Raw genomic sequence first — 25407 nt, forward strand, 5'->3', positions numbered from 1 at the left:
ATTTTGCCTTTTGTATTTAATTCCGATGCATTTTCTGTGTTTCATCGTCAATAAGAAGGTCCAAGGGATACAGTAAACCTGAAGTGAAGCATCGGAATTTATAACTAGTGTCACAGGAATGGTTCAAATCATAGTCAGTAGGATGAATCGGTCTTCATGTACTTAAGTCGCCATTATGCCTTTTGTATTTAATTCCGATGCAATATCTGTGTTTGATCGTCAATAGGAAGTTCCAAGGGATACAGCAAACCTCAAGTGTAGCATCAGAATCTATAACTAGTGTTACAGGAATGGTTCAAAACATAGACAGTAGGAAGAGTCAGACTTCTTGTACTTAAGTCGGCATTGTGCCATTTGTATTTAATTCCGATGCAATTTCTGTGTTTCATCGCCAATAAGTAGGTCCAAGGGATACAGTAGACCTGAAGTGAAGCATCGGAATCTATAACTAGTGTCACAGCAATGGTTCAAAACATAGACAGTCAGAAAAGTCAGTCGTTTTGTACTTAAGTCGGCATTGTACATTTTCTATTTAATTCCGATGCAATTTCAGTGTTTTATCGTCAATTAGAAGGTCCGAGGGATACAGTAAACCTGAAGTGAAGCATCCGAATCTATAACTAGTGTCACAGGAATGGTTCTAAACATAGTCAGTAAAAGAGTCCGTCTTCTTGTACTTAAGTCGGCATTGTGCCTTTTGTATTTAATTCCGATACAATTTCTGTGTTTCATCGTCAATAAGAAGGTCAGAGGGATACTGTAAACCTGAAATGAGCATCGGAATCTATAACTAGTGTCACAGGAATGGTTCAAAACAGTCAGTAAGAAGAGTCAGTCTTTTTGTACTTAAGTCGGCATTGTGCCTTTGTATTTAATTCCGATGCAATTTCTGTGTTTCATCGTCAATAAGGCTTTCCAAGGGATACAGTAAACCTGAAGTGAACCATCGGAATCTATAACTATTGTCACAGAAATGGTTCAAAATATAGACAGAAGGAAGAGTCAGTCTTTTTGTACTTAAGTCGGCATTGTGCCTTTTGTATTTAATTCCGATGCAATTTCTGTACTTCACCGTCAATAAGGAGGTCCAAGGGATACAGTAAACCTGAAGTGAAGCATCACAAACTATAACTAGTGTCACAGGAATGGTTCAAAACAAAGTTAGTAAGAAGAGTCAGTCTTCTTGTCCTTATGTCGGCATTGTGCCTTTTGTATTTAATTCCGATGCAATTTCTGTGTTTCATCGTCAATAACAAGGTCCAAGGGATACAGTAAACCTGGAGTGTAGCATCGGAATCTATAACTAGTGTCACAGCAATGGTTCAAAACATAGACAGTAAGAAGAGTCAGTCTTCGTGTACTTAAGTCGCCATTTTGCCTTTTGTATTTAATTCCGATGCAATTTCTGTGTTTCATCGTCAATAAGACGGTCCAAGGGATACAGTTAACCTGAAGTGAATCATCGGAATCTATTACTTGAGTCACAGTAATGGTTCAAAACATAGTCAGTAAGAAGAGTCAGTCGTCTTGTACTTATGTCGGCATTGTGCCTCTTCTACTTAATTCCAATGCAATTTCTGTGTTTCATCGTCGATAACAAGGGCAAAGGGATACAGTAAACCTGGAGTGAGCATCCGAATCTATTACTAGTGTCAATGAAATGGTTCAAATCATAGACATTAAGAAGAGTCAGTCTTCTTGTACTTCAGTCGGCATAGTGCCTTTTGTATTTAATTCCGATGCAATTTCTGTGTTTCATCGTCAATAAGAAGGTCCAAGGGATACAGTAAACCTGAAGTGAATCATCGGAATCTATAACTAGTGTCACAGGTAGGGTTCAAAACATCGTCTGTAGGAAGAGACGGTCTTCTTGTACATAAGTCGGCATTGTGCCTTTTGTATTTATTTCCGATGCAATTTCTGTGTTTCATCGTCAATAAGAAGGTCCAAGGGATACAGAAAACCTGAAGTGAAGCATCAAAATCTATAACTAGTGTCACAGGAATGGTTCAAAACAGAGACAGTAAGACAAGTCAGTCGCCTAGTACTTAAGTCGACATTGTGCATTTTCTATTTAATTCCGATGCAATTTCTGTGTTTCATCGTCAATAAGAAGGTCAGAGGGATACAGTAAACCTGAAGTGAGCATCGGAATCTATAACTAGTGTCATAGGAATGGTTCAATACTTAGTCAGTAAGAAGAGTCAGTCTTTTTGTACTTAAGTCGGCATTGTGCCTTTAGTGTTTACCTCCAATGCAATTTCTGTGTTTCATCGTCAATAAGAAGGTCCAAGGGATACAGTAAACCTGAAGTGAAGCATCGGAATCTATAACTAGTGTCACAGGAATGGTTCAAAACATAGACAGTAATAAGAGTCAGTCTTCTTGTACTTAACTCGGCATTGTGCCTTTTGTATTTAATTCCGATACAATTTCTGTGTCTCATCGTCAATAAGAAGATCAGAGAGCTACAGTAAACCTGAAGTGAAGCATCGGAATCTATAACTAGTGTCACAGGAATGGTTCAAAACATTGAATGTAGGAAGAGTCAGTCTTCTTGTACTTAAGTCGGCAATGTGCCTTTTGTATTTAATTCCGATGCAATTTCTGTGTTTCATCGTCAATAAGAAGGTCAGAGGGATACAGTAAACCTGAAGTGAAGCATCGCAATCTATAACTAGTGTCACAGGAATGGTTCAAAACATAGTTAGTAAGAAGAGTCAGTCTTCTTGTACTTAAGTAAGAATTGTGCCTTTTGTATTGAATTCCGATGCAATTTCTGTGTTTCATCGTCAATAAGAAGGTCCAAGGGATACAGTAAAACTGAAGTCATGCATCGGAATCTATAACTAGTGTCACAGGAATGGTTCAAACATAGACAGTAAGAAGGGTCAGTCTTCTTGTACTTAAGTCGGCATTGTGCCTTTTGTATTTAATTCTGATGCAATTTCTGTGTTTCATCGTCAATAAGAGGGTCAGAGGGATACAATAAACCTGAAGTGAAGCATCGGAATCTATAATTAGTGTCACAGGAATGGTTCAAAATATTGTCAGTAAGAAGAGTCAGTCTTCTTGTACCTAAGTCGGCATTGTGCCTTTTCTATTTAATCCCGATGCAATTTTTGTCTTTCATCGTCAATAAGATGGTCCAAGGGATACAGTAAACCTGGAGTGAAGCATCGGAATCTAAAACTAGTGTCACAAGAATGGTTCAAAACATAGACAGTAAGAAGAGTCAGTCTTCTTGTATTTAAGTCGACGTCGGGCCTTTTCTATGTAATTCCGATGCAATTTCTGTGTTTCATCGTCAATAAGAGGGTCAGAGGGATACAATAAACCTGAAATGAAGCATCGGAATCTATAACTAGTGTCACAGGAATGGTTCAAAACATAGACAGTAAGAAGAGTCAGCCTTCGTGTTCTGAAGTCGGCATTTTGCCATTTGTATTTAACTCCGATTCAATATCTGTGTTTCAACGTCAATAAGAAGGTCCAAGGCGTACAGTAAACCTGAAGTGAAGCATCGGAATCTATAACTAGTGTCACAGGAATGGTTCAAATCATAGTCAGTAGGATGAATCGGTCTTCATGTACTTAAGTCGCCATTATGCCTTTTGTATTTAATTCCGGTGCAATATCTGTGTTTGATCGACAATAGGTAGTTCCAAGGGATACAGCAAACCTCAAGTGTAGCATCAGAATCTATAACTAGTGTTACAGGAATGGTTCAAAACATAGACAGTAGGAAGAGTCAGACTTCTTGTACTTAAGTCGGCATTGTGCCATTTGTATTTAATTCCGATGCTATTTCTGTGTTTCATCGTCAATAAGACGGTCCAAGGGATACAGTAGACCTGAAGTGAAGCATCGGAATCTATAACTAGTGTCACAGGAATGGTTCAAAACATAGACAGTAAGAGGAGTCAGTGTTCTTGTACTTAAGTCGGCATTGTGCTTTTCTATTTAATTCCGATGCAATTTATGTGTTTCATCGTCATTAAGAAGGTCCAAGGGGTACAGTAAACCTGAAGTGAAGCATCAGAGTCTATAACTAGTGTCACAGGAATGGTTCAAAACATAGTCACTAAGAAGAGTGAGACTTCTTGTACTTAAGTCGGCATTGTGCCATTTGTATTTAATTCCGATGCTATTTCTGTGTTTCATCGTCAATAAGAAGGTCCGAGGGATACAGTAAACCTGAAGTGAAGCATCCGAATCTATAACTAGTGTCACAGGAATGGTTCAAAACATAGACAGTAGGAAGAGTCAGACTTCTTGTACTTAAGTCGGCATTGTGCCATTTGTATTTAATTCCGATGCAATTTCTGTGTTTCATCGTCAATAAGAAGGTCCAAGGGATACTGAAGACCTGAAGTGAAGCATCGGAATCTATAACTAGTGTCACAGCAATGGTTCAAAACATAGACAGTAAAAGAGTCAGTCTTCTTGTACTTAAGTCGGCATTGTGCCTTTTGTATTTAATTCCGATACAATTTCTGTGTTTCATCGTCAATAAGAAGGTCAGAGGGATACTGTAAACCTGAAATGAGCATCGGAATCTATAACTAGTGTCACAGGAATGGGTCAAAACAGTCAGTAAGAAGAGTCAGTCTTTTTGTACTTAAGTCGGCATTGTGCCTTTGTATTTAATTCCGATGCAATTTCTGTGTTTCATCGTCAATAAGGCGGTCCAAGGGATACAGTAAACCTGAAGTGAAGCATCGGAATCTATAACTAGTGTCACAGAAATGGTTCAAAACATAGACAGAAGGAAGAGCCAGTCTTCTTGTACTTATGTCGGCATTGTGCCTTTTGTATTTAATTCCGATGCAATTTCTGTACTTCATCGTCAATAAGGAGGTCCAAGGGATACAGTAAACCTGAAGTGAAGCATCACAAACTATAACTAGTGTCACAGGAATGGTTCAAAACAAAGTTAGTAAGAAGAGTCAGTCTTCTTGTCCTTATGTCGGCATTGTGCCTTTTGTATTTAATTCCGATGCAATTTCTGTGTTTCATCGTCAATAACAAGGTCCAAGGGATACAGTAGACCTGGAGTGTAGCATCGGAATCTATAACTAGTGTCACAGCAAAGGTTCAAAACATAGACAGTAAGAAGAGTCAGTCTTCGTGTACTTAAGTCGTCATTTTGCCTTTTGTAATTAATTCCGATGCAATTTCTGTGTTTCATCGTCAATAAGACGGTCCAAGGGATACAGTTAACCTGAAGTGAATCATCGGAATCTATTACTTGTGTCACAGGAATGGTTCAAAACATAGTCAGTAAGAAGAGTCAGTCATCTTGTACTTATGTCGGCATTGTGCCTTTTCTACTTAATTCCAATGCAATTTCTGTGTTTCATCGTCGATAACAAGGGCAAAGGGATACAGTAAACCTGGAGTGAGCATCGGAATCTATTACTAGTGTCAATGAAATGGTTCAAATCATAGACAGTAAGAAGAGTCACTCTTCTTGTACTTCAGTCGGCATAGTGCCTTTTGTATTTAATTCCGATGCAAATTCTGTGTTTCATCGTCAATAAGAAGGTCCAAGGGATACAGTAAACCTGTAGTGAATCATCGGAATCTATAACTAGTGTCACAGGAAGGGTTCAAAACATCGTCTGTAGGAAGAGACGGTCTTCTTGTACATAAGTCGGCATTGTGCCTTTTGTATTTAATTCCGATGCAATTTCTGTGTTTCATCGTCAATAAGAAGGTCCAAGGGATACAGAAAACCTGAAGTGAAGCACCAAAATCTATAACTAGTGTCACAGGAATGGTTCAAAACATAGACAGTAAGACAAGTCAGTCGCCTAGTACTTCAGTCGACATTGTGCATTTTCTATTTAATTCCGATGCAATTTCTGTGTTTCATCGTCAATAAGAAGGTCAGAGGGATACAGTAAACCTGAAGTGAGCATCGGAATCTATAACTAGTGTCATAGGAATGGTTCAATACTTAGTCAGTAAGAAGAGTCAGTCTTTTTGTACTTAAGTCGGCATTGTGCCTTTAGTGTTTACCTCCAATGCAATTTCTGTGTTTCATCGTCAATAAGAAGGTCCAAGGGATACAGTAAACCTGAAGTGAAGCATCGGAATCTATAACTAGTGTCACAGGAATGGTTCAAAACATAGACAGTAATAAGAGTCAGTCTTCTTGTACTTAACTCGGCATTGTGCCTTTTGTATTTAATTCCGATACAATTTCTGTGTTTTATCGTCAATAAGAAGATCAGAGGGCTACAGTAAACCTGAAGTGAAGCATCGGAATCTATAACTAGTGTCACAGGAATGGTTCAAAACATTGAAAGTAGGAAGAGTCAGTCTTCTTGTACTTAAGTCGGCAATGTGCCTTTTGAATTTAATTCCGATGCAATTTCTGTGTTTCATCGTCAATAAGAAGGTCCAAGGGATACAGTAAACCTGAAGTGAAGCATCGGAATCTATAACTAGTGTCACAGGAATGGTTCAAAACATAGACAGTAAGAAGAGTCAGTCTTCTTGTACTTAAGTCGGTATTGTGCCTTTTGTATTTAATTCCGATGCAATTTCTGTGTTCCATCGTCAATAAGAAGCTCCAAAGGATACAGTAAACCTGAAGTGAAGCAATGGAATCTATAACTAGTGTCACAGGAATCGCTCAAAACATAGACAGTACGAGGAGTCAGTCTTCTTGTACTTAAGTCGGCATTGTGCTTTTCTATTTAATTCCGACGCAATTTATGTAATTCATCGTCAATAAGAAAGTCCAAGGGGTACAAGAAACGTGAAGTGAAGCATCAGAATCTATAACTAGTGTCACAGGAATGGTTCAAAACATAGTCAATAAGAAGAGACAGTCTTTTTGTACTTAAGTCGGCAATGTGCCTTTTGTATTTAATTCCGATGCAATTTCTGTGTTTCATCGTCAATAAGAAGGTCCAAGGGATACAGTAAACCTGAAGTGAAGCATCGGAATCTATAACTAGTGTCACAGGAATGGTTTTAAACATAGACAGTAAGAAGAGTCAGTCTTCTTGTACTTAAGTCGGCATTGTGCCTTTTGTATTTAATTCCGATGCAATTTCTGTGTTTCATCGTGAATAAGAAGTCGATGGGATACAGTAGACCTGAATTGAAGCATCGGAATCTATAACTAGTGTCACAGGAATGGTTCAAAACATAGGCAGTAAGAAGAGTCAGTCTTCTTGTACTTAAGTCGGCATTGTGCCTTTTGTACTTAATTCCGATGCAATTTCTGTGTTTCATCGTAAATTAGAAGGTCAGAGGGGTACCGTAAACCTGAAACGAAGCATCGGAATCTATAACTAGAGTCACAGGAATGGTTCAAAACATAGACAGTAAGAAGAGTCAGTTTTATTGACCTAAAGTCGGCATTGTGCATTTTGTATTTAATTCCGATGCAATTTTGTGTTTCTTCGTCAATACGAAGGTCCAAGGGTTACAGTAAACCTGGAGTGAAGCATCGGAATCTATAACTAGTGTCACAAGAATGGTTCAAAACATAGTCAGTAAGAAGAGTCAGTCTTCTTGTAGTTAAGTCGGCATTGTGCCTTTTGTATTCAATTCCCATGCAATTTCTGCGTTTCATCGTCAATAAAGAGTTGAGAGGGATACACTAAACCTGAAGTGAAGCATCGGAATCTATAACTAGTGTCACAGGAATGGTTCAAGACTTAGTCAGTAAGAAGAGTCAGTCTTTTTGTACTTAAGTCGGAATTGTGAATTTTGTGTTTAATTCCGATGCAATTTCTGTGTTTCATCGTCTATAAGAAGGTCCAAGGGATACAGTAAACCTGAAGTGAAGCATCGGAATCTATAACTAGTGTCACAGGAATGGTTCAAGACTAAGTCAGTAAGAAGAGTCAGTCTTTTTGTACTTAAGTCGGAATTGTGAATTTTGTATTTAATTCAGATGCAATTTCTGGTTTCAACGTCAATAATAAGGTCAAAGGGATACAATAAACTTGGAGTGAAGCATCGGAATCTATGACTAGTGTCACAGGAATGGTTCAAAACATAGACAGTAATAAGAGTCAGTCTTCTTGTACTTAAGTCGGCATTGTGCCTTTTGTATTTAATTCCGATGCAATTTCTGTGTTTCATCGTGAATAAGAAGTCGATGGGATACAGTAGACCTGAATTGAAGCATCGGAATCTATAACTAGTGTCACAGGAATGGTTCAAAACATAGGCAGTAAGAAGAGTCAGTCTTCTTGTACTTAAGTCGGCATTGTGCCTTTTGTACTTAATTCCGATGCAATTTCTGTGTTTCATCGTAAATTAGAAGGTCAGAGGGGTACCGTAAACCTGAAACGAAGCATCGGAATCTATAACTAGAGTCACAGGAATGGTTCAAAACATAGACAGTAAGAAGAGTCAGTTTTATTGACCTAAAGTCGGCATTGTGCATTTTGTATTTAATTCCGATGCAATTTCTGTGTTTCTTCGTCAATACGAAGGTCCAAGGGATACAGTAAACCTGGAGTGAAGCATCGGAATCTATAACTAGTGTCACAAGAATGGTTCAAAACATAGTCAGTAAGAAGAGTCAGTCTTCTTGTAGTTAAGTCGGCATTGTGCCTTTTGTATTCAATTCCCATGCAATTTCTGCGTTTCATCGTCAATAAAGAGTTGAGAGGGATACACTAAACCTGAAGTGAAGCATCGGAATCTATAACTAGTGTCACAGGAATGGTTCAAGACTTAGTCAGTAAGAAGAGTCAGTCTTTTTGTACTTAAGTCGGAATTGTGAATTTTGTGTTTAATTCCGATGCAATTTCTGTGTTTCATCGTCTATAAGAAGGTCCAAGGGATACAGTAAACCTGAAGTGAAGCATCGGAATCTATAACTAGTGTCACAGGAATGGTTCAAGACTAAGTCAGTAAGAAGAGTCAGTCTTTTTGTACTTAAGTCGGAATTGTGAATTTTGTATTTAATTCAGATGCAATTTCTGTGTTTCAACGTCAATAATAAGGTCAAAGGGATACAATAAACTTGGAGTGAAGCATCGGAATCTATGACTAGTGTCACAGGAATGGTTCAAAACATAGACAGTAATAAGAGTCAGTCTTCTTGTACTTAACTCGGCATTGTGCCTTTTGTATTTAATTCCGATACAATTTCTGTGTTTTATCGTCAATAAGAAGATCAGAGGGCTACAGTAAACCTGAAGTGAAGCATCGGAATCTATAACTAGTGTCACAGGAATGGTTCAAAACATTGAAAGTAGGAAGAGTCAGTCTTCTTGTACTTAAGTCGGCAATGTGCCTTTTGAATTTAATTCCGATGCAATTTCTGTGTTTCATCGTCAATAAGAAGGTCCAAGGGATACAGTAAACCTGAAGTGAAGCATCGGAATCTATAACTAGTGTCACAGGAATGGTTCAAAACATAGACAGTAAGAAGAGTCAGTCTTCTTGTACTTAAGTCGGTATTGTGCCTTTTGTATTTAATTCCGATGCAATTTCTGTGTTTCATCGTCAATAAGAAGCTCCAAAGGATACAGTAAACCTGAAGTGAAGCAATGGAATCTATAACTAGTGTCACAGGAATCGCTCAAAACATAGACAGTACGAGGAGTCAGTCTTCTTGTACTTAAGTCGGCATTGTGCTTTTCTATTTAATTCCGACGCAATTTATGTAATTCATCGTCAATAAGAAAGTCCAAGGGGTACAAGAAACGTGAAGTGAAGCATCAGAATCTATAACTAGTGTCACAGGAATGGTTCAAAACATAGTCAATAAGAAGAGTCAGTCTTTTTGTACTTAAGTCGGCAATGTGCCTTTTGTATTTAATTCCGATGCAATTTCTGTGTTTCATCGTCAATAAGAAGGTCCAAGGGATACAGTAAACCTGAAGTGAAGCATCGGAATCTATAACTAGTGTCACAGGAATGGTTTTAAACATAGACAGTAAGAAGAGTCAGTCTTCTTGTACTTAAGTCGGCATTGTGCCTTTTGTATTTAATTCCGATGCAATTTCTGTGTTTCATCGTGAATAAGAAGTCGATGGGATACAGTAGACCTGAATTGAAGCATCGGAATCTATAACTAGTGTCACAGGAATGGTTCAAAACATAGGCAGTAAGAAGAGTCAGTCTTCTTGTACTTAAGTCGGCATTGTGCCTTTTGTACTTAATTCCGATGCAATTTCTGTGTTTCATCGTAAATTAGAAGGTCAGAGGGGTACCGTAAACCTGAAACGAAGCATCGGAATCTATAACTAGAGTCACAGGAATGGTTCAAAACATAGACAGTAAGAAGAGTCAGTTTTATTGACCTAAAGTCGGCATTGTGCATTTTGTATTTAATTCCGATGCAATTTCTGTGTTTCTTCGTCAATACGAAGGTCCAAGGGATACAGTAAACCTGGAGTGAAGCATCGGAATCTATAACTAGTGTCACAAGAATGGTTCAAAACATAGTCAGTAAGAAGAGTCAGTCTTCTTGTAGTTAAGTCGGCATTGTGCCTTTTGTATTCAATTCCCATGCAATTTCTGCGTTTCATCGTCAATAAAGAGTTGAGAGGGATACACTAAACCTGAAGTGAAGCATCGGAATCTATAACTAGTGTCACAGGAATGGTTCAAGACTTAGTCAGTAAGAAGAGTCAGTCTTTTTGTACTTAAGTCGGAATTGTGAATTTTGTGTTTAATTCCGATGCAATTTCTGTGTTTCATCGTCTATAAGAAGGTCCAAGGGATACAGTAAACCTGAAGTGAAGCATCGGAATCTATAACTAGTGTCACAGGAATGGTTCAAGACTAAGTCAGTAAGAAGAGTCAGTCTTTTTGTACTTAAGTCGGAATTGTGAATTTTGTATTTAATTCAGATGCAATTTCTGTGTTTCAACGTCAATAATAAGGTACAAAGGGATACAATAAACTTGGAGTGAAGCATCGGAATCTATGACTAGTGTCAATGGAATGGTTCAAATCATAAACCGTAAGAAGAGTCAGTCTTCTTGTACTTAAGTCGGCATTGTGCCTTTTGTATTTAATTCCGATGCAATTCCTGTATTTCATCGTCAATAAGGAGGTCCAAGGGATACAGTAAACCTGAAGTGAAGCATCACAATCTATAACTAGTTTCACAGGAATGGTTCAAAACAAAGTCAGTAAGAAGAGTCAGTCTTCTTGTCCTTATGTCGGCATTGTGCCTTTTGTATTTAATTCCGATACAATTTCTGTGTTTCATCGTCAATAACAAGGTCCAAGGGATACAGTAAACCTGGAGTGTAGCATCGGAATCTATAACTAGTGTCACAGGAATGGTTCAAAACATAGACAGTAAGAAGAGTCAGTCTTCGTGTACTTAAGTCTTCATTTTGCCTTTTGTATTTAATTCCGATGCAATTTCTGTGTTTCATCGTAAATAAGACGGTCCAAGAAATACAGTTAACCTGAAGTGAATCATCGGAATCTATAACTTGTGTCACAGGAATGGTTCAAAACATAGTCAGTAAGAAGAGTCAGTCTTCTTGTACTTAAGTCGCCATTGTGCCTTTTCTACTTAATTCCAATGCAATTTCTGTGTTTCATCGTCAATAACAAGGGCAAAGGGATACAGTAACCCTGGAGTGAGCATCAAAATCTATAACTAGTGTCAATGGAATGTTTCAAATCATAGACAGTAAGAAGAGTTAGTCTTCTTGTACTTCAGTCGGCATTGTGCCTTTTGTATTTAATTCCGATGCAATTTCTGTGTTTCATCGTCAATAAGAAGGTCCAAGGGATACAGTAAACCTGAAGTGAAGCATCGGAATCTATAACTAGTGTCACAGGAAGGGTTCAAAACATCGTCAGTAGGAAGAGACGGTCTTCTTGTACATAAGTCGGCATTGTGCCTTTTGTGTTTAATTCCGATGAAATTTCTGTGTTTCATCGTCAATAAGAAGGTCCAAGGGGTACAGAAAACCTGAAGTGAAGCATCAAAATTTAGAACTAGTGTCACAGGAATGGTTCAAAACATAGACAGTAAGAAAAGTCAGTCGCCTAGTACTTAAGTCGGTATTGTGCATTTTCTATTTAATTCCGATGCAATTTTTGTCTTTCATCGTCAATAAGAAGGTCAGAGGGATACAGTAAACCTGAAGTGAGCATCGGAATCTATAACTAGTGTCACAGGAATGGTTCAAAACTTAGTGAGTAAGAAGAGTCAGTCTTTTTGTACTTAGGTCGGCATTGTGCATTTTGTGTTTAATTCCGATGCAATTTCTGTGTTTCATCGTCAATAAGAAGGTCCAAGGGACACAGTAAACCTGAAGTGAAGCATCGGAATCTATAACTAGTGTCACAGGAATGGTTCAAAACATAGACAGTAATAAGAGTCAGTCTTCTTGTACTTAAATCGGCATTGTGACTTTTGTATTTAATTCCGATACAATTTCTGTGCTTCATCGTCAATAAGAAGATCAGAGGGCTACAGTAAACCTGAAGTGATGCATCGGAATCTATAACTAGTGTCACAGGAATGGTTCAAAACATTGAAAGTAGGAAGTGTCAGTCTTCTTGTACTTAAGTCGGCAATGTGCCTTTTGTATTTAATTCCGATGCAAGTTCTGTGTTTCATCGTCAATAAGAAGGTCCAAGGGATACAGTAAACGTGAAGTGAAGCATCGGAATCTATAACTAGTGTCACAGGAATGGTTCAAAACATAGACAGTAAGAAGAGTCAGTCTTCTTGTACTTAAGTCGGTATTGTGCCTTTTGTATTTAATTCCGATGCAATTTCTATGTTTCATCGTCAATAAGAAACCCCAAGGGATACAGTAAACCTGAAGTGAAGCATTGGAATCTATAACTAGTGTCACAGGAATGGTTCAAAACATTGGAAGTAGGAAGAGTCAGTCTTCTTGTACTTCAGTCGGCAATGTGCGTTTTGTATTTAATTCCGATGCAATTTCTGTGTTTCATCGACAATAGGAAGGTCCAAGGGATACAGTAAACCTGGAGTGAGGCATCAGAATCTATAACTAGCGTCACAGGAATGGTTTTAAACATAGACAGTAAGAAGAGTCAGTCTTCTTGTACTAAGTCGGCATTGTGCCAATTGTATTTAATTCCGATGCAATTTCTGTGTTTCATCGTGAATAAGAAGGTCGATGGGATACAGTAGACCAGAATTGAAGCATCGGAAACTATAACTAGTGTCACAGGAATGGTTCATAACATAGACAGTAAGAAGAGTCAGTCTTCTTGTACTTAAGTCGGCATTGTGCCTTTTGTATTTAATTCCGATGCAATTTCTGTGTTTCATTGTGAATAAGAAGGTCGATGGGATACAGTAGACCTGAATTGAAGCATCGGAAACTATAACTAGTGTCACAGGAATGGTTCAAAACATAGACAGTAAGAAGAGTCAGTCTTCTTGTACTTAAGTCGGCATTGTGCCTTTTGTATTTAATTCCGATGCAATTTCTGTGATTCATCGTCAACAAAAAGTTCAGAGGGATACAGTAAACCTGAAGTTAAGCATCGGAATCTATAACTAGTGTCACAGGATTGGTCAAAACATAGACAGTAGGAAGAGTCAGTCTTCTTGTACTTAAGTCGGCATTGTGCCTTTTGTATTTAATTCGGATGCAATTTCTTTGTTTCATCGTCTATAGGAAGGTCAGAGGGATACAGCAAACCTGAAGTGAAGCATCGGAATCTATAACTAGTGTCACAGGATTGGTTCAAAACAAAGACAGTAAGACGTGTCAGTCTTCTTGTACTTAAGTCGGCATTGTTCCTTTTTTATTTAATTCCGATGCCATATCTGTGTTTCATCGTCAATAAGAAGGACCAAGGGATACAGTAAACCTGAAGTGAAGCATCAGAATCTATCACTAGTGTCACAGGAATGGTTCAAACCATAGTCAGTAAGAGGCTGTAGTCTTCTCGTACTTAAGTCGGCATTGTGCCTTTTCTATTTAATTCTGATGCAATTTCTGTGTTTCATCGTCAACAGGAAGGTCCAAGTGTACAGTAAACCTGGAGTGAAGCACCGGAATCGATAACTAGTGTCACAGGAATAGTTCAAAGCATAAACAGTAAGAAGAGTCAGTCTTCTTGTAATTAAGTCGGCATTGTTCCTTTTCTATTTAATTCCGATGCAATATCTGTGTTTCATCGTCAATAAGAAGGTCCAAGGGATACAGTAAACCAGTCGTGAAGCATCGGAATCTCTAAGTAGTGTCACAGGAATGGTTCAAAACATAGTCAGCAAGAAGCGTTAGTCGTCTTGTACTTAAGTCGGCATTGTTCTTTTCTATTTCATTCTGATGCAATTCCTGTGTTTCGTCGTCAATAACAAGGTCCAAGGGAAACAGAATACCTGGAGTGAAGCACCGGAATCTATAACTAGTGTCACAGTAATGGTTCAAAGCATAGACTGTTAGAAGAGTCAGTCTTCTTGTACTGTAGTCGGCATTGTGCCTTTTGTATTTAATTCCGATGCAATTTCTGTGTTTTATCGTCAATTAGAAGGTCCAACGGATACAGCAAACCTGGAGTGAAGCATCGGAATCTATAACTAGTGTCACTGGATTTTTCAAATCATAGACAGTAGGAAGATTCAGTCTTCTTGTACTTAAGTCGGTTATTGTGCCTTTTGTATTTAATTCCGATGCAATTTCTGTGTTTCATCGTCAATAAGAAGTTCCTAGGGACACAGTAAACCTGAAGTGAAGCATCGGAAAATATAACTAGTGTCACAGGAATGGTTCAAAACATAGACTGTAAGAAGAGACAGTCGTCTTGTGCATAAATCGGCATTGAGCCTTTTGTATTTAATCCCGATGCAATTTCTGTGTTTCATCGTCAATAAGAAGGTCCAAGGGATACAGTAAACTTGAAGTGAAGCATAGGAAAGTTTAACTAGTGTCACAGGAATGGTTCATAACATAGACAGTAAGAAGAGTCAGTCTTCTTGTACTTAAGTCGGCATTGTGCCTTTTGTATTTAATTCCGATGCAATTTCTGTGTTTCATTGTGAATAAGAAGGTCGATGGGATACAGTAGACCTGAATTGAAGCATCGGAAACTATAACTAGTGTCACAGGAATGGTTCAAAACATAGACAGTAAGAAGAGTCAGTCCTCTTGTACTTAAGTCGGCATTGTGCCTTTTGTATTTAATTCCGAGGCAATTTCTGTGTTTCATCCTCAATTAGAAGTTCCAAGGTATACAGTAAACATGAAGTGAAGCGTCGGAATGTATAACTAGTGTCACAGGAATGGTTCAAAACATAGTCAGTAAGAAGAGTCAGTCTTATTGTACTTAAGTCGGCATTGTACCTTTTCTATTTAATTCCGATGCAATTTCTGTGTTTCATCGTCAATAACAATGTCCAAGGGATACAGTAAACCTGGAGTGAAGCATCGGAATCTATAACTAGTGTCAATGGAATGGTTCAAAACATAGACAGTAAGAAGAGTCAGTCTTCTTGTACTTAAGTCGGCATTGTGCCTTTTATATTTAATTCCGATGCAATTTCTGTGTTTCATCGACAATAAGAAGGTCAGAGGGGTACCGTAAACCTGAAGTGAAGCATCGGAATCTATAACTAGAGTCACAGGAATGGTTCTAAACATAGACAGTAAGAAGGGTCAGTCTTCTTGAACTAAAGTCGGCATTGTGCCTTTTGTATTTCATTCCGTTGCAATTTCTGTGTTTCTTCGTCAATAAGAAGGTCCAAGGGATAAGGTAAACCTGGAGTGAAGCATCGGAATCTATAACTAGTGTCACAAGAATGGCTCAAAACATAGTCAGTAAGAAGAGTCAGTCTTCTTGTAGTTAAGTCGGCATTGTGCCTTTGTATTTAATTCCGATGCAATTTCTGTGATTCATCGTCAACAAAAAGTTCAGAGGGATACAGTAAACCTGAAGTGAAGCATCGGAATCTATAACTAGTGTCACAGGATTGGTCAAAACATAGACAGTAGGAAGAGTCAGTCTTCTTGTACTTAAGTCGGCATTGTGCCTTTTGTATTTAATTCGGATGCAATATCTGTGTTTCATCGTCAATAAGAAGGTCCAAGGGACACAGTAAACCTGAAGTGAAGCATCGGAATTATAAACAGGTCTCACAGGAAAGGATCAAAACATAGACAGTAAGATGAGTCAGTTTTCTTGTATTTAGGTATTCATTGTGACTTTTGTATTTAATTCCGATGCAATTTCTGTGTTTCATCGTCAATAAGTAGGTCCAAGGGGTACAGTAAACCTGAGGTGAAGCATCGGAATCTAAAAGTCGTCTCACAGGAAAGATTCAAAGCATAGACAGTAAGAAGTGTCAGCCTCATTGTACTTAAGTCGGCATTGTGCCTTTTGTGTTTGATTCCGATGCAATCTCTGTGTTTCATCGTGAACACGAAGGTCCAAGGGGCACAGTAAACCTGAGGTGAAGTATCGGAATCTAAAACTGGTCTCACAGGAGAGATTCAAACATAGACAGTAAGAAGACTCAGTCTCCTTGTACTTAGGTCGCATTGTGCCTTTTGTATTTAATTCCGATGCAATTTCTGTGTTTCATCGTCAATAAGTAGGTCCAAGGGATACAGTAAACCTCAAGTGAAGCATCGGAATCTATCCCTAGTGTCACAGGAATGGTTCAAAATATAGACAGTAAGAAGAGTCAGTCTTCTTGTACTTATGTCGGCATTGTGCCTTTTGTATTTAATTCCGATGCAATTTCTGTGTTTCATCGTCATTAACAAGGTCCAAGGGATACACTAAACCTGGAGTGAAGCATCGGAATCTATAACTAGTGTCAATGGAATGGTTCAAAACATAGACAGTAAGAAGAGCCAGTCTTCTTGTACTTAAGTCGGCATTGTGCCTTTTGTATTTAATTCCGATGCAATTTCTGTGTTTCATCGACAATAAGAAAGTCAGAGGGGTACCGTGAACCTGAAGTGAAGCATCGGAATCTATAACTAGAGTCACAGGAATGGTTCAAAACATAGACAGTAAGAAGGGTCAGTCTTCTTGAACTAAAGTCGGCATTGTGCCTTTTGTATTTAATTCCGATGCAATTTCTGTGTTTCTTCGTCAATAAGAAGGTCCAAGGGATTAGGTAAACCTGGAGTGAAGCATCGGAATCTATAATTAGTGTCACAAGAATGCTTCAAAACATAGTCAGTAAGAAGAGTCAGTCTTCTTGTAGTTTAGTCGGCATTGTGCCTTTTGTATTTAATTCCGATGCAATTTCTGCGATTCATCGTCAATAAAAAGTTCAGAGGGATACAGTAAACCTGAAGTGAAGCATCGGAATCTATAACTAGTGTCACAGGAATGGTCAAAACATAGACAGTAGGAAGAGTCAGTCTTCTTGTACTTAAGTCGGCATTGTGCCTTTTGTATTTAATTCTGATGCAATTTCTGTGTTTCATCGTCAATAAGAAGGTGCAAGGGTACAGTAAACCTGGAGTGAAGCACCGGAATCTATAACTAGTGTCACAGGAATGGTTCAAGAAGAGTCAGTCTTCTTGTACTTTAGTCGGCATTGCGCCTTTTGTATTCAATTCCGATGCAATTTCTGTGTTTCATAGTCAATAAGAAGGTCCAAGGGATACAGTAAACCTGTAGTGAAGCATCGGAATCTATAACTAGTGTCACAGGAATCTTTCAAAACATAGACAGTAAGAGGAGTCAGTGTTCTTGTACTTATGTCGGCATTGTGCCTTTTCTATTTAATTCCGATGCAATTTATGTGTTTCATCGTCAATAAGAAGGTCCAAGGGGTACAGTAAACCTGAAGTGAAGCATCAGAATCTATAACTAGTGTCACAGGAATGGTTCAAAACATAGTCAGTAAGAAGAGTCAGTCTTCTTGTACTTTAGTCGGCATTGTGCCTTTTGTATTTAATTCCGTTGAAATTTCTGTGTTTCATCGTCAATAGGAAGGTCCGAGAGATACAGTAAACCTGAAGTGAAGCATCCGAATCTATAACTAGTGTCACAGGAATGGTTCCAAACATAGACAGTAGGAAGAGTCATACTTCTTGTACTTAAGTCGGCATTGTGCCATTTGAATTTAATTCCGATGCAATTTCTGTGTTTCATCGTCAATAAGAAGGTCCCAGGGATACAGTAGGCCTGAAGTGAAGCATCGGAATCTATAACTAGTGTCACAGGAATGGTTGAAAACATAGACAGTCAGAAATGTCAGTTGTCTTGTACTTAAGTCGGCATTGTGCATTTTCTATTTTCTTCCGATGCAATTTCGGTGTTTCATCGTCAATAAGAAGGTCAGAGGCATACTGTAAACCTGAAGTGAGCATCGGAATGTATAACTAGTGTCACAGGAATGGTTCAAAACATTGTCAGTAAATAGAGACAGTCTTTTTCTACTTAAGTCTTCATTGTGCCTTTGTATTTAATTCCGATACAATTTCTGTGTTTCATCGTCAATAAGGCGGTCCAAGGGATACAGTAAACCTGAAGTGAAGCATCGGAATCTATAACTAGTGTCACAGGAATGGTTCAAAACATAGACAGAAGGAAGAGTCAGTCTTCTTGTACTTAAGTCGGCATTGTGCCTTTTGTATTTAATTCCGATGCAATTCCTGTATTTCATCGTCAATAAGGAGGACCAAGGGATACAGTAAACCTGAAGTGAAGCATCACAATCTATAACTAGTGTCACAGGAATGGTTCAAAGCAAAGTCAGTAAGAAGAGTCAGTCTTCTTGTCCTTATGTCGGCATTGTGCCTTTTGTATTTAATTCCGATGCAATTTCTGTGTTTCGTCGTCAACAACATGGTCCAAGGATACAGTAAACCTGGAGTGTAGCATCGGAATCTATAACTAGTGTCACAGGAATGGTTCAAAACATAGACAGTAAGTAGAGTCAGTCTTCGTGTACTTAAGTCGTCATTTTGCCTTTTGTATTTAATTCCGATGCAATTTCTGTGTTTCATCGTCAATAAGACGGTCCAAGGGATACAGTTAACCTGAAGTGAATGATCGGAATCTATAACTTGTGTCACAGGAATGGTTTAAAACATAGACAGTAAGAAGAGTCAGTCTTCTTGTACTTAAGTCGGCATTGTGCCTTTTCTACTTAATTCCAATGCAATTTCTGTGTTTCATCGTCAATAACAAGGGCAAAGGGATACATTAAACCTGGAGATAGCATCAAAATCTATAACTAGTGTCAATGGAATGGTTCCAATCATAGACAGTAAGAAGAGTCAGTCTTCTTGTACTTCAGTCGGCATTGTGCCATTTGTATTTAATTCCGATGCAATTTCTGTGTTTCATCGTCAATAAGAAGCTCCAAGGGATACAGTAAACGTGAAGTGAAGCATCGGAATCTATAACTAGTGTCACAGGAAGGGTTCAAAACATCGTCAGTAGGAAGAGACGGTCTTCTTGTACATAAGTCGGCATTGTGCCTTTTGTTTTTAATTCCGATGCAATTTCTGTGTTTCATCGTCAATAAGAAGGTCCAAGAGATATAGAAAACCTGAAGTGAAGCATCAAAATCTATAACTAGTGTCACAGGAATATTTCAAAACATAGACAGTAAGAAAAGTCAGTCGCCTAGTACTTAAGTCGGTATTGTGCATTTTCTATTTAATTCCGATGCAATTTCTGTGTTTCATCGACAATAAGAAGGTCAAAGGGATACAGTAAACCTGAAGTGAGCATCCGAATCTATAACTAGTGTCACAGGAATGGTTCAAACCATAGTCAGTAAGAGGCGTTAGTCTTCTCGTACTTAAGTCGGCATTGTGCCTTTTCTATTTAATTCTGATGCAATTTCTGTGTTTCATCGTCAACAAGAAGGTCCAAGGGTACAGTAAACCTGGAGTGAAGCACCGGAATCTATAACTAGTGTCACAGGAATAGTTCAAAACATAAACAGTAAGAAGAGTCAGTCTTCTTGTACATAAGTCGGCATTGTTCCTTTTCTATTTAATTCCGATGCAATATCTGTGTTTCATCGTCAATAAGAAGGTCCAAGGGATACAGTAAACCAGACGTGAAGCATCGGAATCTTTAAGTAGTGTCACAGGAATGGTTCAAAACATAGTCAGCAAGAAGCGTCAGTCGTCTTGTACTTAAGTCGGCATTGTTCTTTTCTATTTCATTCTGATGCAATTCCTGTGTTTCGTCGTCAATAACAAGGTCCAAGGGAAACAGAATACCTGGAGTGAAGCACCGGAATCTATAACTAGTGTCACAGTAATGGTTCAAAGCATAGACTGTTAGAAGAGTCAGTCTTCTTGTACTGTAGTCGGCATTGTGCCTTTTGTATTTAATTCCGATGCAATTTCTGTGTTTTATCGTCAATTAGAAGGTCCAACGGATACAGCAAACCTGGAGTGAAGCATCGGAATCTATAACTAGTGTCACTGGAATTTTTCAAATCATAGACAGTAGGAAGATTCAGTCTTCTTGTACTTAAGTCGGTTATTGTGCCTTTTGTATTTAATTCCGATGCAATTTCTGTGTTTCATCGTCAATAAGAAGTTCCTAGGGACACAGTAAACCTGAAGTGAAGCATCGGAAAATATAGCTAGTGTCACAGGAATGGTTCAAAACATAGACTGTAAGAAGAGTCAGTCTTCTTGTACATAAGTCGGCATTGAGCCTTTTGTATTTAATTCCGATGCAATTTCTGTGTTTCATCGTCAATAAGAAGGTCCAAGGGATACAGTAAACTTGAAGTGAAGCATAGGAATGTTTAACTAGTGTCACAGGAATGGTTCATAACATAGACAGTAAGAAGAGTCAGTCTTCTTGTACTTAAGTCGGCATTGTGCCTTTTGTATTTAATTCCGATGCAATTTCTGTGTTTCATTGTGAATAAGAAGGTCGATGGGATACAGTAGACCTGAATTGAAGCATCGGAAACTATAACTAGTGTCACAGGAATGGTTCAAAACATAGACAGTAAGAAGAGTCAGTCTTCTTGTACTTAAGTCGGCATTGTGCCTTTTGTATTTAATTCCGAGGCAATTTCTGTGTTTCATCCTCAATTAGAAGTTCCAAGGTATACAGTAAACATGAAGTGAAGCGTCGGAATGTATAACTAGTGTCACAGGAATGGTTCAAAACATAGTCAGTAAGAAGAGTCACTCTTCTTGTACTTAAGTCGGCATTGTACCTTTTCTATTTAATTCCGATGCAATTTCTGTGTTTCATCTTCAATAACAATGTCCAAGGGATACAGTAAACCTGGAGTGAAGCATCGGAATCTATAACTAGTGTCAATGGAATGGTTCAAAACATAGACAGTAAGAAGAGTCAGTCTTCTTGTACTTAAGTCGGCATTGTGCCTTTTATATTTAATTCTGATGCAATTTCTGTGTTTCATCGACAATAAGAAGGTCAGAGGGGTACCGTAAACCTGAAGTGAAGCATTGGAATCTATAACTAGAGTCACAGGAATGGTTCAAAACATAGACAGTAAGAAGGGTCAGTCTTCTTGAACTAAAGTCGGCATTGTGCCTTTTGTATTTCATTCCGTTGCAATTTCTGTGTTTCTTCGTCAATAAGAAGGTCCAAGGGATAAGGTAAACCTGGAGTGAAGCATCGGAATCTATAACTAGTGTCACAAGAATGGCTCAAAACATAGTCAGTAAGAAGAGTCAGTCTTCTTGTAGTTAAGTCGGCATTGTGCCTTTTGTATTTAATTCCGATGCAATTTCTGTGATTCATCGTCAACAAAAAGTTCAGAGGGATACAGTAAACCTGAAGTGAAGCATCGGAATCTATAACTAGTGTCACAGGATTGGTCAAAACATAGACAGTAGGAAGAGTCAGTCTTCTTGTACTTAAGTCGGCATTGTGCCTTTTGTATTTAATTCGGATGCAATTTCTTTGTTTCATCGTCTATAGGAAGGTCAGAGGGATACTGCAAACTTGAAGTGAAGCATCGGAATCTATAACTAGTGTCACAGGATTGGTTCAAAACAAAGACAGTAAGACGTGTCAGTCTTCTTGTACTTAAGTCGGCATTGTTCCTTTTTTATTTAATTCCGATGCCATATCTGTGTTTCATCGTCAATAAGAAGGACCAAGGGATACAGTAAACCTGAAGTGAAGCATCGGAATCTATCACTAGTGTCACAGGAATGGTTCAAACCATAGTCAGTAAGAGGCTTTAGTCTTCTCGTACTTAAGTCGGCATTGTGCCTTTTCTATTTAATTCCGATGCAATATCTGTGTTTCATCGTCAATAAGAAGGTCCAAGGGATACAGTAAACCAGACGTGAAGCATCGGAATCTTTAAGTAGTGTCACAGGAATGGTTCAAAACATAGTCAGCAAGAAGCGTCAGTCGTCTTGTACTTAAGTCGGCATTGTTCTTTTCTATTTCATTCTGATGCAATTCCTGTGTTTCGTCGTCAATAACAAGGTCCAAGGGAAACAGAATACCTGGAGTGAAGCACCGGAATCTATAACTAGTGTCACAGTAATGGTTCAAAGCATTGACTGTTAGAAGAGTCAGTCTTCTTGTACTGTAGTCGGCATTGTGCCTTTTGTATTTAATTCCGATGCAATTTCTGTGTTTTATCGTCAATTAGAAGGTCCAACGGATACAGCAAACCTGGAGTGAAGCATCGGAATCTATAACTAGTGTCACTGGAATGGTTCAAATCATAGACAGTAGGAAGATTCAGTCTTCTTGTACTTAAGTCGGTTATTGTGCCTTTTGTATTTAATTCCGATGCAATTTCTGTGTTTCATCGCCAATAAGAATTTCCTAGGGACACAGTAAACCTGAAGTGAAGCATCGGAAAATATAACTAGTGTCACAGGAATGGTTCAAAACATAGACTGTAAGAAGAGTCAGTCTTCTTGTACATAAGTCGGCATTGAGCCTTTTGTATTTAATTCCGATGCAATTTCTGTGTTTCATCGTCAATAAGAAGGTCCAAGGGATACAGTAAACCTGAAGTGAGGCATCGGAATTATAAACAGGTCTCACAGGAAAGGATCAAAACATAGACAGTAAGATGAGTCAGTTTTCTTGTATTTAGGTATTCATTGTGACTTTTGTATTTAATTCCGATGCAATTTCTGAGTTTCATCGTCAATAAGTAGGTCCAAGGGGTACAGTAAACCTGAGGTGAAGCATCGGAATCTAAAAGTCGTCTCACAGGAAAGGTTCAAAGCATAGACAGTAAGAAGTGTCAGCCTCATTGAACTTAAGTCGGCATTGTGCCTTTTGTGTTTGATTCCGATGCAATCTCTGTGTTTCATCGTGAATACGAAGGTCCAAGGGGTACAGTAAACCTGAGGTGAAGTATCGGAATCTAAAACTGGTCTCACAGGAGAGATTCAAACATAGACAGTAAGAAGACTCAGTCTCCTTGTACTTAGGTCGCATTGTGCCTTTTGTATTTAATTCCGATGCAATTTCTGTGTTTCATCGTCAATAAGTAGGTCCAAGGGATACAGTAAACCTCAAGTGAAGCATCGGAATCTATCCCTAGTGTCACAGGAATGGTTCAGAATATAGACAGTAAGAAGAGTCAGTCATCTTGTACTTATGTCGGCATTGTGCCTTTTGTATTTAATTCCGATGCAATTTCTGTGTTTCATCGTCATTAAGAAGGTCCAAGGGATACAGTAAACCTGGAGTGAAGCATCGGAATCTATAACTAGTGTCAATGGAATGGTTCAAAACATAGACAGTAAGAAGAGTCAGTCTTCTTGTACTTAAGTCGGCATTGTGCCTTTTGTACTGAATTCCGATGCAATTTCTGTGTTTCATCGAAAATAAGAAAGTCAGAGGGGTACCGTGAACCTGAAGTGAAGCATCGGAATCTATAACTAGAGTCACAGGAATGGTTCAAAACATAGACAGTAAGAAGGGTCAGTCTTCTTGAACTAAAGTCGGCATTGTGCCTTTTGTATTTAATTCCGATGCAATTTCTGTGTTTCTTCGTCAATAAGAAGGTCCAAGGGATTAGGTAAACCTGGAGTGAAGCATCGGAATCTATAATTAGTGTCACAAGAATGCTTCAAAACATAGTCAGTAAGAAGAGTCAGTCTTCTTGTAGTTAAGTCGGCATTGTGCCTTTTGTATTTAATTCCGATGCAATTTCTGTGATTCATCGTCAATAAAAAGTTCAGAGGGAAACAGTAAACCTGAAGTGAAGCATCGAAATCTATAACTAGTGTCGCAGGAATGGTCAAAACATAGACAGTAGGAAGAGTCAGTCTTCTTGTACTTAAGTCGGCATTGTGCCTTTTGCATTTAATTCGGATGCAATTTCTTTGTTTCATCGTCTATAGGAAGGTCAGAGGGATACAGCAAACCTGAAGTGAAGCATCGGAATCTATAACTAGTGTCACAGGAATGGTTCAAAACAAAGACAGTAAGAAGTGTCAGTCATCTTGTACTTAAGTCGTCATTGTTCCTTTTCTATTTAATTCCGATGCCATGTCTGTGTTTCATCGTCAATAAGAAGGTCCAAGGGATACAGTAAACCTGAAGTGAAGCATCGGAATCTATCACTAGTGTCACAGGAATGGTTCAAACCATAGTCAGTAAGAGGCGTTAGTCTTCTCGTACTTAAGTCGGCAATGTGCCTTTTCTATTTAATTCTGATGCAATTTCTGTGTTTCATCGTCAATAAGAAGGTGCAAGGGTACAGTAAACCTGGAGTGAAGCACCGGAATCTATAACTAGTGTCACAGGAATGGTTCAAGAAGAGTCAGTCTTCTTGTACTTTAGTCGGCATTGCGCCTTTTGTATTCAATTCCGATGCAATTTCTGTGTTTCATAGTCAATAAGAAGGTCCAAGGGATACAGTAAACCTGTAGTGAAGCATCGGAATCTATAACTAGTGTCACAGGAATCTTTCAAAACATAGACAGTAAGAGGAGTCAGTGTTCTTGTACTTAAGTCGGCATTGTGCCTTTTCTGTTTAATTCCGATGCAATTTATGTGTTTCATCGTCAATAAGAAGGTCCAAGGGGTACAGTAAACCTGAAGTGAAGCATCAGAATCTATAACTAGTGTCACAGGAATGGTTCAAAACATAGTCAGTAAGAAGAGTCAGTCTTCTTGTACTTTAGTCGGCATTGTGCCTTTTGTATTTAATTCCGTTGAAATTTCTGTGTTTCATCGTCAATAGGAAGGTCCGAGGGATACAGTAAACCTGAAGTGAAGCATCCGAATCTATAACTAGTGTCACAGGAATGGTTCCAAACATAGACAGTAGGAAGAGTCATACTTCTTGTACTTAAGTCGGCATTGTGCCATTTGAATTTAATTCCGATGCAATTTCTGTGTTTCATCGTCAATAAGAAGGTCCCAGGGATACAGTAGGCCTGAAGTGAAGCATCGGAATCTATAACTAGTGTCACAGGAATGGTTGAAAACATAGACAGTCAGAAATGTCAGATGTCTTGTACTTAAGTCGGCATTGTGCATTTTCTATTTTCTTCC

Source organism: Schistocerca piceifrons, unplaced genomic scaffold (genome assembly GCF_021461385.2).
Source record: "Schistocerca piceifrons isolate TAMUIC-IGC-003096 unplaced genomic scaffold, iqSchPice1.1 HiC_scaffold_1544, whole genome shotgun sequence".
NCBI lineage: Eukaryota > Metazoa > Arthropoda > Insecta > Orthoptera > Acrididae > Schistocerca > Schistocerca piceifrons.